Below are 19,052 nucleotides of genomic sequence, written 5' to 3'. Positions count from 1 at the left end.
AGGCTCCAGATACAGATTCCTTACACTTTCCATCCCTACAATCAAGCAGTCATCTGGGTTTTCGTGGGCTTTTGCTGCCTACTTGCTAAGCAAAGGAAAGCTGACTCCCTGTGCTAGTCTGGGTCAGTCTCTTTACTTAGCTCTTTATCTGAAGCCCTATCTCCTTTCTCCAAACTTACACTGTGCTCCTTCTCTTCCTAATCCTCACAGCTATGGCCTCCTCCTTCTTAATCTAAAAACACATTCAGATGTGCCTCATCTTTTACAAAAGGAAGCAGACATCCTCTGCAATCTGTTATCTCTGTTCTTTCCTTCCCAGCCAAGCTCCTCGGTGCTTTTATTTGAGTTTCACCTCCATTTATTATTCAACCTTCTATAGTCTGGGCCCTCTCACCATACCATTAAATCCACTTCACCAAAGATACTAATTGCCTTTGACTGCCAAATCCAGGGAGTACTTTTTGGTTCTAACTTGGCCTGGTAACTCGTTTAGCCTCTGATACTGACCATTCTATCTGAAGACATCTTTATTTTCAATACTAGTCTCTGTCTTATTTCATATTCCCTTGTGAGGGACTCATAGTCCTGATGGCAGAGGGGAGGATTTTAGGTGATGTAATATCTCAATCAGAATTCCACTGGTACATAATCAGTGCCTGGACTGAATCTTGCCTGAGCCTGAATACCACATAAAGTAGGAGCTGTATAGTAAGGAAGCCTCGTTCTCTCACAATGGTCTTCTCATTCTTCTCACTGAAACAGAGAAACAGGGTTGCATTAGAGTAACTTTAGTCTAATGTGTTTGCTAATCAACCTTAATCAATCAAGTCAGGGAACAGGAAAAGAGCTGTCTTTTCTATAGCAGACAGAATGCTGAAGTATTTTCTGTTTTCATTGCTGGTTGGTTTCTGGATTGCTTGGTATTTGTGGCAAATAACTCCACTCTCTCAATTATTATTATAATAGCAAATTTCTTTTCAAATAAAGTAAGAAAAGGCAAGCAAAGTGAACTGGACTGAGAAGAATTATAGGAATATGCTTGCAGTTTGGAAAACATAACTCTCAGAATGCTGTCCACAGCCCATGTCATCTCACACTGCACATAATTTACGCACTTTCACATCTAGTACTATAGATTCAATCACCTCTAGTTTTAGGTCTTTAGCTTACTCCTGAACTATGATACAAATGTAGCTCTTATGGGAAATACATGGACTATCCCATAGGCATATTGACTGGGCATAGTGGCACATGCCTTGAATTTCAGCACTTGGGAGACTAAGGCAGGTAGTTCTCTGAGTTTGAAGCCAGCAGAGTCTACAGAGTGAGTTACCCAGGGCTACCCAGAGAAACCCTTTCTCAATGAACAACAGCAACAACAACAAAAAAAACAAAACAAAACAAAACAAAAACAAAAACAAAAAAGGAAAAGAAAGCAAGCCTGTCTACTTACCTCAAGGTAGCAGCCTATAATATAAATCTGGAAACTAGGAACAAACCTTGCCACCACCTGTCACTAGCCACCAACTTTACAAAGCTGAATAAAATCTTTCTTTTTTTTTCTCTATCAGTTAAGTGGGGTTCATTGTCTCTGGAAGGACGCACCTTACCTCCTTGAAGCCAATAATGCACTCATCGAATGCACTCTGCACAAGGTTTTCAAATCCAGTTAGATGGGGCCATTTCTTGCCACTGCCTCAGGCTGTTGAAAGTTAATACAAAAAAAAACCAAATGAAATGTAAGGTAAGAACATTTTAGCCTACAGACCACAGATGGACCACAAGGGGGCTTTGAGTCTACTTAAATTAACTGCCAGCAAGACATGCTTGTTTCTAGGGCAAAAGTCACAACTGTGAATTAATCCTCAGAGGACTGTTTGAGGTGAAGTGGAGACTCCCTTCTCTGCAAACACCAAGAAAGCTAACAAGAAGACTGGAGTATATGAATGGCTGGGGAGTTTTCCCCAATAACCTCAATTAGCCCCCCCCCCCGCCTCCCTTACATTGATAACCATTACTCTATCATCTGAAGCCTTCTGGTTCGTTAGAGGTAGGCTGATTGACAAATAATCTTCACTGTTTGTCCTACAACCTTTGTGTATGTGCGACACAAATATGGCAAGAAAAAAACCCCACTTTCATGAAGGTACAGAAAATATAGTTAGAATGTCTCAGGTGATCATTCCAAAAAACACGTTTCAAAATTCACTTAAAATGCCTCCAACTTTGGAGAAAACAGGTGTACTGAGCACGAAAAGGAGTGCAGGGAGACATGGAGTAGATGTGGGTTAAGGGTCAGCACTGTAGGTGGAGAAACAACAAAGGCAGCAAGATGAGTCTAGAAGAGCCTGTGAGGGGCCACAGGATACTCACAGAAACGATGGACAGTGATGTTCAGCTGCCTTTATTTAACAAGGACCACACACCAATCCCTGTGCCGTCATTGAGTATGAACTACCTCATTAACGTGTACAGCTCCTTCTAGGAGAGAACCTGTGGCTACTGCCATGAACGTTGAAGCCTTCAGTGTCCTAGAGAAGGAAAGTGGGTGTTTATACACGTGTGTATATGCAGCAGAAGTAACTACCTTTATTGTTACCAGTTACTGTGCAAAAAATTCTGTCATCCAAGTATGAGGTTATTGATCTCATTGACTAAAGTACAGGTCCTGTGTGTGTTGATCCTCCCTGTCAACTGATATGGTGATGCCACCTAGAAATATCTGGGTGTATCTTTGGCAACTTTCTAGACAGCTTTTACTGAGTTTGTGATCTTTGTTTAGCATCTCAGACTGAATAAGATGGGGCGTGCAGATTGGTACCAGCATTGATATTCCTCTGCATCCTGATCCACTCAGATCTGTGGCATCTCAGATACATTTCTGTCACCATGAACCATTATGTCCCTACCACTGTGGACTCTATCCTCTCAGTTCATGGACCAAAATAAACCCTGTTGGGTTGTTTTATGTCAGATATTCAGTTATGGCAATAGCAAAAGGAACTAATGCAGGTACCAAATCTTGGCTCTATAACTTATCCATAGTCACCACACTGGTAAGGCTTGAAGCTGGGCTTCAAGTACAGATAGAGCTCTTTGATCTTTCTATGGTAACAGAAGCATGATCCAGTTTTTACTGGTTTTTAAAACCACTAAATAAACTGAAAAACAACAATCATCGTTCAACTTGCTCTTTAATCTATAAATTGCAAATATTTTATCAAGATGAGAAATAAAAACCCATACTATCATAGTAAAAAATAAAAATCTCTGTGTCCATCTCCTCTCAACCACTTTAATAAAATTATATGTTTATGGGTTTAAGGACTAGAAAGGTAGAGCCTTTATCTTGTCACTTGCAAATATTGATTAGATGATTGCACAGAGATGAACTTTTAAAGTCATAGGCATTCCTGCAAAAATTCTGTAAAGGGCCCATTAGTCTCCATGAAGTTACAAGCAGAACATCCTGGGTGTGGTGGTTTGAATGTGCTTGGCCCATGGGAAGTGGCACTATTAGGAGATGTGGCCTTGTTAGAGGAAGTGTGTCACTCTGTGCCTAGGCTTAGAGGTCCTATAGTGCTCAAGCTCCACCCAGTATGAAAGAAAGTTCCTTCCTGGCTACCTGAGGAAGACAGTTTCCTTCTGCTGCTGCTGATCAAGATGCGGAACTCTCAGCTACTTCTCCAGCACCATGTCTGCCTGGACACTGCCATGTTCCCTGCATGATGATAATGGACTGGACCTCTGAAACTGTAAGCCAGCCCCCAATATGCTTGCCTTTATGAGAGCTGTCTTGGTCATGGTGTCTCCTCACAGCAATGAATTGCTAACTTAGGCATGGGGGTAGAAATCCTCTGTGCAGAAGCTACTGGGACTCCCAGAACAGCCCAGATACATAAAACCTCTTCTTGTCTTGTTCTAGCTCACATCCTGGTAGATTTATTATCATCCCTAAATCTCAGAGAAGAAGCTGGGTTTGGTACCACAGAAAAGAGTTAATCTTTGTGCGCAGAGGTCCCTAATGGTGACAGAGTAAACTCTAAACATTAGAAATCCAAGAACAGATGGTATGAGAGATCCTAGGTGAAGACATCTAAGGTATGATGACTTCCCACCTGGGAAGATACAAAGCAATAGCCAGTATCACTGCTACACAGGTCACTTGAATGTCATTTCTGATCACGAGCCAGATACTGCACCAGAGAATCAGCATCTATGTCACAACATTTATGGAAGTCAGAAAATCCATTTCCTGGACTCTGTTTTTCAACCCTACTTTCACTGGGAAAAAAATCATGTGACTGATTCTGGGTATTTTTTAATTAACTATTTCATATTTATGTATGTATTTATTTAGTACAAATCTATATATGTGTGAAATATATGTTAAATGAAATATATATATATATTTATATTTGTATATATATTAATAATATATATTTCATTTCTTTTGTACTCCCTAACCCTTTCTCTAGAAAACTTTTTTTTTATTTTTTGCTAACATTTCATTTTATTATGCACCCATACAGATACAGTCTAATTGCACCACATATTTTTATGTTTAAGCAAATATACACATTTTCACTGAGTGTAACCCCAGAATAGCCATCTTCCTATTATGTGGTCACTTGCCATACAGAGTTGTCCGAGGGTAGCTGAAGAGGAGGTGCTTCCTCCGATGTTCATTTTGACCCAGGGCAGCCAAATCCACCTTTGAAGTGGTTCTAGAGTCTCTACTTGGAATTTCAGGAAAAGACAGCATATAGATTATGCTGGCAGTTTAAATATGTGGGAAAACTTTTATGCAGCAGCTCCCAAGCTTGAAATATCACTGAGAGCAAGTTGAAGAGCCACGCTATTCATTGCAATGATGTTAACAAGGAAGGGGAGAGGCAGCCTGGTGATTGCCCTGGATGTGAGCTGGCAGAGTCCCCACGGAGTGGGAGGCAGGGCTGGAGGCTGCCGGGTGAGAGCTGGAAAAGGCTCTGAAAGAGGAGTGGAGAAACGCCAGGAAGAGGAATCCCAGGACAGATGCTCAGCTAGGAGGATGGACAAACAGAGATGTGGAAGATCAGTACCACATTCTCACGTAAGCAATGTATTATGGTACGCAGGGAACATAGGCGAAGAACAATAAAACCTGCTTGTCAAATTTTGAGTATAGTAATAGTTACATATTGGTATTTCTTATGTTTCAATACTGCCTCAAGTTGACTGGGGAAAATAAAACTTGGAATTCAGGCTTCTAATCTAAAACTAAACAAATTTTCAGGAAACTACAAAGAATTTAAATTTGATGTTTTTTTTCTTTGTAAACATTGTAGATATTGGACTTTCATAACTATTCATTTCATTGCTAGAGGAAATATATATACACATATAAACATAAAGTGTATGATACATATATATATACAGTATATGTACCCTTAAAGATATGCATATGCATACTTTCTAAACTATTATTATTATCATTTCATATTTTTACAGTCCAATCATTATGCCCCTCCTGGTCTGCCATCTGACTGTATCTCAAGCCATTCTTCCTCCTCTGTCTCCAAGATGATGTCCCTACCTCCCCCTGCCATCCCTCTAGACCTGCCCACTCCTTGGAGTCTCAAGTCTCTCACTTCTCTCGCTGAGACCAGACTAGGCAGTCCTGTGCTGTATATGTGTTGGAGGCCTCAGATCAGCTGGTGTCTGCTGCCTGTTGGTGGATCAGTGTCTGAGAGATCTCGGGGGTCCACGGTAATTGAGACTGCTGGTCTTCCTATGGAGTTGCCCTCCTCCTCAACTTCTTCCAGACTTTTCCTAATTCAACCAAAGAGGTCCTCAGCTTCTATCCATTGGTTGAGTGTTAGGTATCTACATCTGACTCTTTTAGCTCCTTGTTGGGCCTCTTGGAGGACAGCCATGCTAGGCTTCTGTTATGCATCTCCTTTTGGGACTGAGTCTAGAAGATTTTTCTATGCCTATCAATGAGTATAAATGTAAAATAGAAAGAACGCAAGACTCTAAAACTTCATGTGCAGGTAGCTCATCCAACACCCACTTGCCCTGTTCTGTGTATGAGGGAAACATATAGTATACTGAACCACTGAAGTGTGAGACTTACCTCTTATACTAGCTATACTCCCCCACGTTTTTTCCCCAAGGCTTCAAGTGATACTGTTACTGTCATTTTCAAATGGGAATTGTCTGAGGTGTATATAGCTTTCCCAAGGCCACACCTACTAAATCCTGGAGTCTAGATTCAAATGTGAACCAATTGGCTTCAACGTTCATGGCAGTAGCCACAGGTTCTCTCCTAGAAGGAGCTGTACACGTTAATGAAGTAGTTCATACTCAGTGACGGCACAGGGATTGGTGTGTGGTCCTTGTTAAATAAAGGCAGCTGAACATCACTGTTCATCATTTCTGTGAGTATCTTGTGGCTTATCACAGGCTCTTCTTCCAGAATTATCTTGCTGCCTTCCTGCTCTTTCTCCACCTACAGTTTTGACCCTAACCTACATCTATTCCATGTCTTCATCTACAGTGGATATGCCTGCAGCCCTTCTGGCCCCTTTCTGTGTAGTTAAGGTATATTCTGATGCTCCACACACAAGTGGAGACAGTGTTTGTGTCACTTGTGGAATGGGTTTCATTTTCCATCAGACAGTTACGGACCTGTCTCAGTCCTGATTTTAATCATCAGCTTGAATCTCTCCATGTGTCTGTGACTAAAATGCAGATGAATCAAAGCTGGGAGGAGGGTTGTGGCTAATAAGATAGAAGAGAATAATCAAAGCTCCAAATGTTCACAACAGGCTGGAGTGATGGGCTAAAGCCAAGAAGAGATGTAACCAAAAAACAAATGACAGAATCTTGAGAGCACAGGACCTTAAAGTTCCTTGCCTGGAGCCTGTGATTAAACCCTTAAATTGGAAGGGGTTCCTCCCTTCTGATTTTGACGATTCTAGTCACATCTGTTTCTGATTATCTCTGAGTGCATGAAAAAATTACCTTATCTGCTTAAAAAAATCTTCTTAAATTCCAATTAAATGGACTGGGGTGGCTTATATGTTTAAACCCCAAGCTTTTACAGCTGCTTCGTGGAGAGCCGACTCGTATCTAATACCCCGTGTGATCTTTGCTTTGGAAAGCGTTTAGTGACTAAACCTCGGTGTTGTATTGATTGATGCTTGGCTTCTGGCGAGGAACCAGCATGAACCTTCAGGTTAGCTGGTCCCTTTGCTTTGGTCACCTGAGGAAAAGGAGACATCAAGTAGACAAGTATGTGTTCTTCTAATAAGCTAGAGGCAGATAATTAGGACTAATACATCTGCTTCCTGAATGAGAGACATGCTAGAAGGTTGGCAGCTGGTAGAGTTCCTTTCAAGTATGGAGGAATGAAGTTAGAGTGAACTAACTAACTAACTCACTAACTCACTAACTAACTAACTAACTAGCTAGCTAGCTAGCTAACTAACTAACTAACTAACTAAGCTGTAAGGCTGGAGGACAGACAGCTGGCCAGAATCAATCCTCTCCTTCTACCATGTGGAAGAACTGAGCTCAGTCTTAATAGTGCTTTGCTCACTGAGCCATCTCACCAACCTTCTAAGTCAGGTCTTATGCTCAAATGAACATCTGGAGTGGAAAGAAGAATTTGAGTGTAGTATTTGTTTGTAGAAATAAAGGACACACGGTTAAAAATAATAATGTACGTTTGGCTAATTCACACCTACATGTACATACTAGTTCACATTTGTATCTCTGTGCTTGTTTGTGCCTGCATTTGTCAGGATTCTCTAGAGGAACAGGACTGATAGCAGTATCCATCAAAGGGCCTTATTAGAGTCATGAATGATCTGATCTATGTAGTCCAACAATGGCTGTTTCACACTGTAGAAGCTGGAACCCCATAGCTGTTCAGGCTGTAAGGCTGGATGCTCTACTCAGTACCCTCCACTGCATGCGTGCTTGCATGTCTGCTCACTAGCACAAACACACACACACACACACACACACACACACACACACACACACACACACATACACACACACACACACACACACACTAAATGTCTGAAGGATTGTTAGAAACCCACTGGTCTTCAATCTACATCAGAAGTCCAAAGTAGCTGAGCTCTGATTTCAGCAAGGATGGCAGGAGCCACAGCAGCAGAGGCGGTGGTAGTGGCAGCTGCAGAGTAGGTGACCTTATCAGCAGAGGTGATGAGCAAGCAGGCAAAAAGCAAGCAGCATTGGACTTTCTTATATCTGGGTTGCACCCATAAGGTTCTGCCCTCTTTTAGGGTGTTCTTCCCATTTCAAGTAACATATTACAGAAAATCCCTCCAAGTGTGTTCAGAGACTTGTGGGTAACTTTAAGTCTTGTTATGTTGACAACAATAACCATTACAGTGTTTACTTGGCTTTATTAGAAATCTCTCCTTTGTATATAAAATGTAACTGATCAGAAAGCATGCTATTCTGTGCTCTCTAGAAGTATAGTGGCTTGGATTAAAAGCCCATGGCCAAATCACACCCTTCCTCATAAAGAGCAGAGTATCTAATAACAAGGGAAAATCTGGGTAGAGAAAAGTGTGATCCATTTCTGGATAAGTAAGCCCATGCTGATAATAAGAATCCACAGAGCAATTGGCCGAGTTAAAACATGAGGGCTACATCCTTTCCAATTATTTTAACTGGAGGTCAGTTAATGTTTCACCATGTCCCTATCTGCTCAACTGCCCATCACTGTCTATACTCTTATTGTGTGTTCATTATGGTACAGGAGAGCAACTCAATTCCTCTCTGTCCCTTTGAATTTGCTCTGGTGGCTAGTTTTTGCCTTAGGGTTAGCATGCCTTACAGTACTTCCAGTTCCTTTAATCACTAGAATGGTTCATGTGTCTGTCCCTATGTAATAGCCTATGCTACCTAAAGCTTTGCGTTCTCATCCCCAGCTCTGTGCTGCCTGCAAGAGGGGTAGAATTGCTGTTGGACTTTCTCCCAGCAGCTTGTCTATAACTGCATTACTGCTAGCTGTGACTTCCAGCTCTGATGAAGGTCAGAGAAGGGACTGGGGAAAAGGTATAGCTTCTACTAACAATGGTGTTGGTTGGTCATGTTTACCTTTTACAGGATTTTCAAGCAGATTTCTTCCCAGGGCTTACTTCAATGAGAGTCCTAATTCTAATATTCTAAATTATTATAAATACTTCCCTTCTGATATTCTAAAGAGTCAAATTATGACTGCTCCCAGTGGCTACATCTAACACTCACTCTTGAATTTGGGACCTAACCCTCTAATGATTTTGGTCACCCAATCCACAAGCAGTGCTATGAGCTAGTTATTTAGGTTGACTCTAGACTCCCTCTTTCATATCTTTGGTTCCCCAGGAAACACATTGCTCTTTAGTTCTTCATGCAGTCTTATCTCTGCTACTTTGAGCTTTTTTTGCTTCTATATCTGTCAGATATATTAGACACAAATTTCCAACATCCTTCAAGAGGTTCTCTAAGCAGACCCTATTAACCCTGCCAATTGAAAGGCAGTAAAGCACAAAAATTCTTGGGGGAATAGCTCCCCTTCAGCTCATTAAATCTTCCTGTTTCACAGATAAATAACGAGCTGATGCCAGTGAACGACTTATTGTCCAACAGCTGTCAGGAGATCCGGACATGGTGTCTTACATGACTCTTATCTTCCAATGTTCTGTGGAAACAAATGGAAACACAGGAAAACTGGTACTAATCATATCATCATGAGATATACAGTAAGCTGTTCTGTGTGTCACTTGGCCCATGGCCGGGTAAGAATTTATCTGGCTCTTACTTCTTTGGGGGACAGCACAAATCAAAACAAACACGCAGGCATGTGGTAAGTATGTAATACTAAAAATGTTTTTGTATGCTGTGCTGTAGCATTTGTGTGGGACTCAAATTGTTGGGCTAAAGGTACTGTTAGGAAATTAAGTGAAGGGGAAAGAGAAACCATTACATCAGTAGTTGGGAAGATGGAAAGCTTCACACAAGGATGAAGAGTTGGAAGGAATTAACATTGTTGAGAATCCCAGTAGTTCAGAGAAGGTTGTCCTGCAGAAGTGTGCTAGCTTGCACCTGCTAATCCTAGTAGTGAAGGCCAAAAGCCATGTTCTTACTCCTTCCTGGAATGCCACAGATACTTAAGAATACTGTTGGTTTCTTCTGTTGGCTTGTTTCAGCTTTGTTAATTCTCTCCATCTCCTTTGGGAACAACTGGATTATACAATCTCTGTGATCAATTCCAGTTCCAAGAGTCTAAAGGGAACTTTATTATTTAAAGACAGAACACATAAATGCCATTTCCACAGATTCTCTTCAGAGTGTGGTGGCCTATGTGGGATATGAGATTAAAGATGGGAAGTGAGAGTTTCATCTCTGTGTGTGCACGTATACACGCGTGTGTGAGCATGTAGATAAGACCAGAGGTTGATGTTGAGTATTTTCCCCTCCTTTATTTTTCAAATCAGGGTCTGTCATTGAACATGGGGTTTACTGATTTGGCTAATCTGCCTGGCCAGCAAGTTCCAGGGATCCTCCTGTCTCTGCATCCCCAGAACTGAGAATAGGCATGGACTTTCGCGCACCAATCTTTGATCTGAATTTCTGGGAATCAAGCTCATTCATGTTTTTTTTTTTTTTTTTTAGTACGGAATAGAGTTTATTCAGGTCATGGGAGAGTTAAGAGGGTGGTAGAGGCAGAGAGAGAGAAGTAGAGGAGTAGAGGCCGGCCATGAGCACGTGGGAGAGAGGGGGGAAGGGAAATGGGAGAGCAAGGCTGCAAGAGCACAAGGGCAGGAGAGGCCAAGAGAGAGAGGAGGGGTCAAGCAGCTCTTTTATAGTGTCAGGCCACTGGGGCGGAGCATACCTGGCCACTGCTGGGTAATTGAGAGGTGGGGTATACCTGGCTGTTGCTAAGTAACTGAGGGGTGAGGTTTACAGAATCCCAACATTCCCCCATTTTTGTTTAATTAAAAAAGATAAATTAGAGGCGATGGTGGACCAGGAATAGGGTCCTTGTGATCTCTTGACTGCTTCATGCTTGTTTGGGATGATGTTTTTTGAGAGTCCAGAAAAGTGAGGGTAGGGATGTTTGTCTAGTCTTAAGAGTTGGCTGTTTCCTTGTTGTCCAGGGTCTGTGGAACCATCTGAGGATAGGTCAGAAGTAACAGGTCCAGTGGAAGCGTCTGTGTCTGAGAGAGAAGGCTGAAGCATCTGTAGGTTGCTTCTCTGGAGCTGTTCTAGATGTAATAAACACCTGGACTTGACAAGATGCTGGAACACACACATGTGTATACATTATAGGTAGAGATTAAGTGCATTTGGTTTGGAAGAAAGAAAGATTTTTCAGGAGCAGTGCTAATGCTGCCATTCCTCCCCTTATTATAAAAAAGAGAACAAAGGGGAGGGGGAGGCCGATGGTGAAATGGGAATAGGGGCGTCGAGTCTCATTGGCTACTTCCTGCTGTCTTGGGGCGTCGTAAGGGGGTGCAGCTGGCTTTCACCATCGGGATCCACCTGGCAAATGTTCACATCAGGCTCCTCTATGGACAATGGCTGGTAATCCTGTAACAGGAACTAATTAATAGTTTGATTAAAATTTTTTGTCTGTCGTTGAAGAAGACAGAAGATTGATAAGATTTGGAGCAAATTACTATAATGTGTCCCGGATATTTTAAAACAACTTGCCTTGCCATGAAGAGGGATAGGGGAAAGGTGTGGAGTCATGGAAACATCAGAGTCAGGGCAGCTGAATGTTGATAGTACTTACAGGAGGAACTCTGGCTGGTTTCTTACAGTAGAGCTTACCAACAACTTCTGTCTCCCACCTGAGATCTCATGGATCTTGTATGTAGTAAAAGAGCTGCAGGTGTCTCAAGAATCACCTTAAAAGGGTCCTGGTAGGGTCTAATAATTGGATGACAACAGAAGAGTGTTTAGCAACAGACTCGGGGGTCTACCTGATAAGCTGGTAAAGGAAACATGTTTGTGTTAGTAGGTTGACTGGATAGAAGAAGAAGAGGGGTTGCTAGCGAGCTTGGGTTCAGGCAAATGGGGGGGAGCAAAGGAAATAGAGGCTCCCGACTTAGCTAGATCTCTTCTCCAATAAAGGGACAGGACATGTTGGCACTAAACTACCAAAAGGAATGACTGAGAGGTACACCCCTAAAAATGTAAGTGAGTGCTGGAATCTGGTGAGGAAGGTAAGGTGTCTTCTTACCCGACAATAGAAAAATGGGAGGGAGAAGTAGGTCCCCAAAACTCTGTCAGGACCGAGTAAGTGGCTCCAGTGTCCAAAAGGAAAGAGATGGGCCGCTCACATACCATGATAGCTACCCATGGCTCCCTGTTCGTGATGGCAGTGGTCAGGTCAAGGGAGCCTGGGCCTCTTCAGTTGTCCATAGCCAAGCCTAGAAGGCTGGAGGGTTATTTGGGCGTGATGTCCCTCTGTCTTGCGTGACACAGGGCAATCGACAGCCCAATGTTCCTCTGGATCATACTTAGGACATGACCCCTTGACTTGTGAGGGCTGGAGCAAGCTTTTGTCCAATGACCTATTGACCACATCTGTAGCAGGGGCCCGGTGGTGTAGCAGTGGCTGGGGCTGGTTGGGAAGCCTTTGCCATGTTTTTTAAAGATGGGATCTCATATAACCCCAGCTGGTCTTGAATTCTGTATAGCCCAGAATGATTTTGTCTTCCTCCTTCTTCTACCTCCATCTCTCCATTGCTGGGATTACTAGTGTCCAGTTCATGCAATGCGATGGCTCGAACCCAGGGCTTCATACATGGTAATCACTCTACCAGATAAGCTATGTCCCCAGCTCCCTTGTTTACCTGATTTTAGTGACCACTATTCAGCCCAAGCCATCTCTTATCCTATCTGTTTCCTCTTTTTCATTTCATCATTCCTTTTTAGATCCCTTCTCCTCTGCTCTCTCCTAACTATGGATAGCAGGAACCTAGCTAATTGGCCTGCTATGGGACTGTATAGAGATCCTAGAGATAAATGGCTATACTGACATACTAATCAGAGGACAAATGATGTTGTGTATCATTTGATAGCTCATGTAGGCAGTGCTTTACATGAGATGCTATCCCTGTAACTTCATTTGGGGATTAGTGTTGTTTGCTTTTATTTTTTTTTTTAATTTGCCAAGCTGTGACTGTTTATTAACTGACCAGATTATAAAAATACCATGGACAACACCTAAGTTCATCCATCTAATAAGCCTGTTTCTCTGGTCTTCCCTGTTGCCAGCATCTCCACCTTCTGCAAAGCGAGTTGTCTTTTTCTTCACTCCACCTTGTGGGGAAGATCATCTGAAGGGCCACAGGAAGTTATCTGCTTCCTTGAAGAGTTTCCCAACTCTATAGATCTTATGAATCAGATCCTCCATGCAGATGATGCCAAATTTACCAAGTGATCGAGCAATCGAGGAATTATCTGTTAAGGCGATCTGCTTTTTATTGATTTTGCCATAGCCTCACTTGGAGATGAGCTCACTTACTGACTTCAGGTTGGGGTACCCCCACACAATGTACGGTTCCACAATCCTCAGCATGCTAATTGAAGTTTTGTTGAGCTTAGCAAAGGTGCCATTGAAGATCTGTCAAAGGCAGATCACAAGCTCCAACACACCTTGTGCACTTTTGGACTTAATCCACTGATACCCCGGATTCTGATGACAAACGCCAGTTTTGGTTCTGCAGGCACACAGAAGTTTCCAGCCTTCCTTACCACCCTAGCCATCCGAATGTCAGTTGGGTACATCTGCCTGTTCTCCATGTGACAGTGCTTTACCTTCTCACAGATGAGCTTCTTCCCTGCCTTCCATAGTGTCTTCAGGGAAAACTTCTTTCTCAGGCGCTTCACCTTCAACTCTGTGAAATTCCTTCGTTTTTTCTTAAGGGTTTTTGGCACAGCAAGAACCTTTTTCTTAAGGGTTTCTGGCACAGCGGCAACCTTCTTTTTTCTTCTCTGGAACAGCCTCCATGGTTCCAGCCAGAAAGGGAGAGCTGTTGTTTGCTTTTACATTTTGGAGATTCAGAAACCTTTTCTTTTGAGGTCACTAGAAGCAATCACAGATTGTCAATAAAGTCACAGTATAATATACAGTAGGGAAGGAAAACCAGATGGCAGAAGGAATAGAGTGGCAGAGGTGAGCTAGGTAGCTTTCTAATAAGGTGTTAATCATCTGAGTTAAGAATCAGAAAGAGAAAGAGTGTGAGAACCCGAAAAACTTGGAGCTACTCAGAAGTCAAGGATGAGCATGAAAGGACCCAGGCTTTGTTCTACATCATGCCGTACAGAAAAGATTTTAGACCTGACAGTGGGAGAAAAAATATGAGCCAAATCCACAAGTCAGGAAAACCTCATCAATGTTTCCAAATAGACAGCAAATAGATGTTGTTCTGCGAACTTTAACAGATCTTTTGGACTAAATTTAACAGAGTTTCTTTGAACAATACATAGTTCATGAATTGAGGAGCATTCAGAACAAAGAAAATGAAGAGAGTACCACCCTACCTAATAGGAAACAGGTATAACATATAGGAAAATGAGAATAAAGTAGAGAAATGGTGTGATTCCTTACAGCTGGGTCTGCTTTATGTATATGTGCTCTGGTTAGTTGGCCATCTGTGGTTGCAAAATGTTTAGCTGTTATGACTGGCCAGGGCCTGACTGTCTATTGCAATACACACACACACGCACACACACGCACACGCACATGCACACACACACACACACACACCACTGAAGGTAGGCATTTGTATGTGCATTGCCTTTCTGTGACAAAGGCATCCTAAAAAGGCAGGGGTTTTTTTTTGGCTCAAAGTTTGAGGACAATTGTGTTGGGAAATAAATGACAAGGGAGACATCCTCCGTGGTGGCAAGAGCATGAGGCAGCTGGTCACATTTTATTCAGTCAGGAAGACAAGAAAGACAAGGTCCAGTGCTCCATTCAACTGTGTCCTTCTCAGTCCATCCTGGGCCTTGTCCATGGAGCAATGCCTTCCACGTGCAAAGCTGGTTCCCATCTCGGTTAAATCTCTATGGAAATACTCTCATAAATATTCATAGATTTGTCTCCTAGATGATTCTGAGTCAAGTTGACGATCAAGATTAATCTCGGTGGTGTGTATGCTCAGCTAGGTTGCAGTTTGTCACAATGTATGGAAACACTCTTGCACTAGTGGACTCTTGCTTATTTAACAAGTGTCTAGCAGGTCCCAAACTGCTCCTTACTCACCTGCTCCACCTGCATAAGCATAAGTTCTCTCAACCTATCATGGCCAAAATACATAGAGCCTATCTTTCCTTCTCTCATGCCTCACATGCAAACTACTAGTGGGTTCTGGATGCTCTTCTTCCACACGTATTTACAAAACTACTACCTCTGACTAAGAGGCTATATTCTCTCCCCTACATTATTCCATAGACTTCTACCTGGTCTTGCTACTTCTCTCCTTGCTTGTCTACTGCCTTCTCTGACAGCAGGCATTTTTTTACTTAGAAAGTGCTAATCAGATCGTAATCAGATCATATTTCCTAAGCTCTCCAAGTGCTTGCCATGTTACTGAAAATAGAATTCAAAGTTGTTCATGTGGTGGTCTCCATGCTCTGGGCTCTACCTCCTAATGGAGATCATCTCCAATCACTCTCTCCTCCAGCAGGCTTTGCCAGTGCCCCAGTCACATCCCCTGGTGTGTTTAAAAGGATACCCGCAGCCCGTGCCCTATGACTTTAGGACCAGTCTTACATTCTCCTGGAAATATTTGATGCCTTTATTGTCTCTGAAGTTATTTATATCAATGAGACAAAATAGAGATGAATCTGACTGACTCTGCAGTGTTAATGAACCAGTTGTGTCTTAGTTGGGGTACTTATTGCTACCTCTAATAGGGAAGATCTGAATCATATTCCATACATTTCCCAGGTGTTACCAGCAAGACTGACCTTGACTCCCCACAGGAGCAACCTATACTGTTTTAAGAGGGATGACCCCATAGAATCATATATTTAAAGGCTTAGGGGGTGGCATTAGAAGGTGTAGACTTGTTGGCATAAGTGTGACCTTGTCAGAGGAAGTGTGTCACTGGGAGTGGACTTTGAGGCTTCAGATGCTCAAGCAAAGCCCAATGTCACTTTCTCTTCCTGCTTCCTGAGGATCTGGATGTAGAACTCCATGTAAGCCATTTACAGGATGTAAGCTACTTCTTCAGCACCATGTCTGGCTGCACACTGTCATCCTTCCTGCCATGATGATAATGGGCTAAACCTCTGGACTGTAAGTCATCCCCAGTTAAATGTGGTCCTTTATGAGAGTTGCCATGACCATGGTGTTTCTTCATAGGAGTAAATACCCTAAGACACAACCTGTTCCTTCATATTCCACCTATTAATTCCCTTCCTTCACACTCTAACTTGCCTGCTCTACTATCACACGCTCTACAATCATCTCCAGAATAAATCACTTACACCAAAAGTTCATGTCGTGGGATGTCTGAACTAAGCTATTCTACCGACTCCAGCCACACAACTTCCAGTTCCTAGAAGATCCATCAGTTCTACCTTAAGACTTGGTATCTTCCATTTCCTGTGTCTGCAATCTGCTTCCACTGCATCTCTTCCAGTCTCTGTCTAAACACTGTCTTCTCTGATGTGTGTATGAAGTGCCAACCTCTGCCTTCATGGGGCCTTTCCATGTTGATCTATTTATTTCTTGACTCACTGTCTCTCCCCATGAACAGTAAGCTTTATGGGAAGGGCTCAGTGTGTTCTATTCTGTCTTACACACTGGTTTTCTCACCAGGAATGGTTCCTGGCACACATTAGGTGTTAGTCAATATTTCCTGAGTGACTAGACATGGAGACAGAGACTGGGAAGAATAAAAGGAATATATTTGTTGCCAAAGTCCAAAAACATAGTATGACTTTAATGACCTTCAGCGGTGACTGCCCAAACTCTACCAAATGGAAAAGTTACCATTATACAAGAACACAGTCTCTTACTTTCTATAGCATAATTGGGCCTTTTCCCATTGAAAATGAGAAAGACAATTCTTTGGTTTATTTTTTTTATCTTTTCTTGATGGATATATTTTATTTACATTTCAAATTGTATCCCCTTTCCCAGTTTCCCCCTCATAAACCCCTATCCTATCCTCCATCTCCCTGCTTCTATGAGTACGCTCCCCCATCCACCTACCCACCCACCCCTCCTACCTCCCTGCCCTGACATTCCTCTACACTGGGACATGGAGCCTTGGCAGGACCAAGGGCCTCTCCTCCCATTGATGCCCACCTAGGCTAGAAGAAGATGATTTCAATAGTGTCTGTGCGTCTGACTTTTGTGTTGTAAAAAGTATTTTGAAAACTTTTAAGTGGTAATTTATGTACTTATGTATATGTAAACACATGTATGTGGGGGCATGCATATAGCCATGCATGTCCCATTGCATATATATGTTTACAGGACAACTTGCGGAAGTTGGTTTTCTCTTTCAAATACATGGGTCCTGCGGATTGAACTCAGGTCATACAGCTTGGTGGCAAGCACTTTTAACTGCTGGACCATTTTGCCAGTCCATAATATGTATTTCAAATCTTAATTGTAATATATTGTCCACAAATTCTTTTACCTTGCATAGTTCTATTTGTAAAGTAAAAATACTCATGTTATCAAGTAACTTAATTCTGTGCATGTATGTATATGTGCACATGTGTGCATTCATGGCCCAAGAATGGGATACATTCAGATAGTATTTACTGAGAGTAAACTTGAAGTTTGGTGTCCTTCAGTGAATAAAACAACAAGGACAATGTGGGTAGCAGTGTGAGCCCTGTCCTGTAAGGGGCTGGCCTGAATACTTTTCTTTATGTCTCTTGTTTTCCTTGGCACTTCGTCTCTGTGGCTGATGATCTCACCTCCATTTCTGTCATCCTTCAAGTCCTACCCTAATGCCTCTCTGCCTGACCACTGTCTAATGTGGGTCGCCCCTCACCTAGTCTCTTTCACCCCGTGCCATTGTTTTCCTGTGACAGGTGACACTGTCTGCAGTCACCTGTTTGCTTTCCCCTACCATTTATTCACTTCATGGAGTGTAACCCCCTTAAGTCATGTCTGTTGGCCACAACTGTGTGCCTAGTAACAACTGCACAATATATATTCCATACTACACTATGGATACCAGATTGAAAGAAAACAGACAGGCAGGGAGGATGCCCAGAGCTGGGGTGGCCACATGCTCAAGGATGACCATCAGACATGTTCCGGGTGCAGCCTCCCAGTGCCCATGCTGAGTCCTCTCTACAGCTCTGCTCTTCCTCACTATCTTCATCGTACTGACTGCCTTTCCGACAGGCAGGGTCATCCAAGACAATGTGAAGAGGAAAAGAAAAATGAGGCATGGGAGGGCAGAATGGAGCAACTAGGCTCTTTTAGCAACCACTATTCCTTATTTCCTGCCAGAGTATTGGCACCTTTAAAAGCCTTGGCTGTCTTCTCCAACTTCCCCACTCAATCACAAACCACAGTGCCCAGAAAAAAAAAAAATAAAGGGGAAAAAAATCAATGTGCTAAATCTCTGCCGGGTTGGGTGGCAACTCCCCATAATTTCTCTCTGCTGAATACAGAGCAGTTCTCCAGCTCTGCCTTAAAACGAACTCCACATGTTAAAGCATATACCCTTGCCTGTATCTGGGCTACCCATAATAGGGAAGACTGGGCGAAGGACCCTGAAGTTTTTGGCCACTGATCTTCTTTCCTCCCCGATGTCTGCTGTCTGTACCCTTCCCACTCAGCCTTCTCTTCTCCTTCGCACAGCCAGTGACCTGGAAAGTCTTCCACTTGCAATTCCCCTCTACCCACCCTCTCTTTTAGGTGTATAGGAGCACAAGAGGAGTGGGGTTATTCTGTGTGTTGATAGTTGGTGTGGGATGAGGACCTCATTAAAATAACTTGAGTTTCATTTCTCCACTCAGCCCCATTCAATTTAGCTCTCTGAGTTTGACCT

At 42.7% G+C, this 19,052-nt stretch overlaps 1 pseudogene across 1 annotated transcript; it reads right to left on the bottom strand.

Annotated features, from left to right (window-relative positions):
* Nucleotides 1–623: 623 nt before the first annotated feature.
* LOC308432642 (large ribosomal subunit protein uL30-like) lies at nt 624–14,029 on the bottom strand (annotated as a pseudogene). Its single transcript has 2 exons — nt 13,215–14,029; nt 624–753 (listed from the first exon to the last, which is right to left on the bottom strand). The product of its transcript is annotated as a large ribosomal subunit protein uL30-like (transcript).
* Nucleotides 14,030–19,052: the final 5,023 nt, after the last annotated feature.

Source organism: Micromys minutus (assembly GCF_963924665.1).
Source record: "Micromys minutus genome assembly, chromosome: 18".
NCBI classification, from domain to species: Eukaryota; Metazoa; Chordata; class Mammalia; order Rodentia; family Muridae; genus Micromys; species Micromys minutus.
This window is presented reverse-complemented; position numbering and strand designations above follow the sequence as displayed.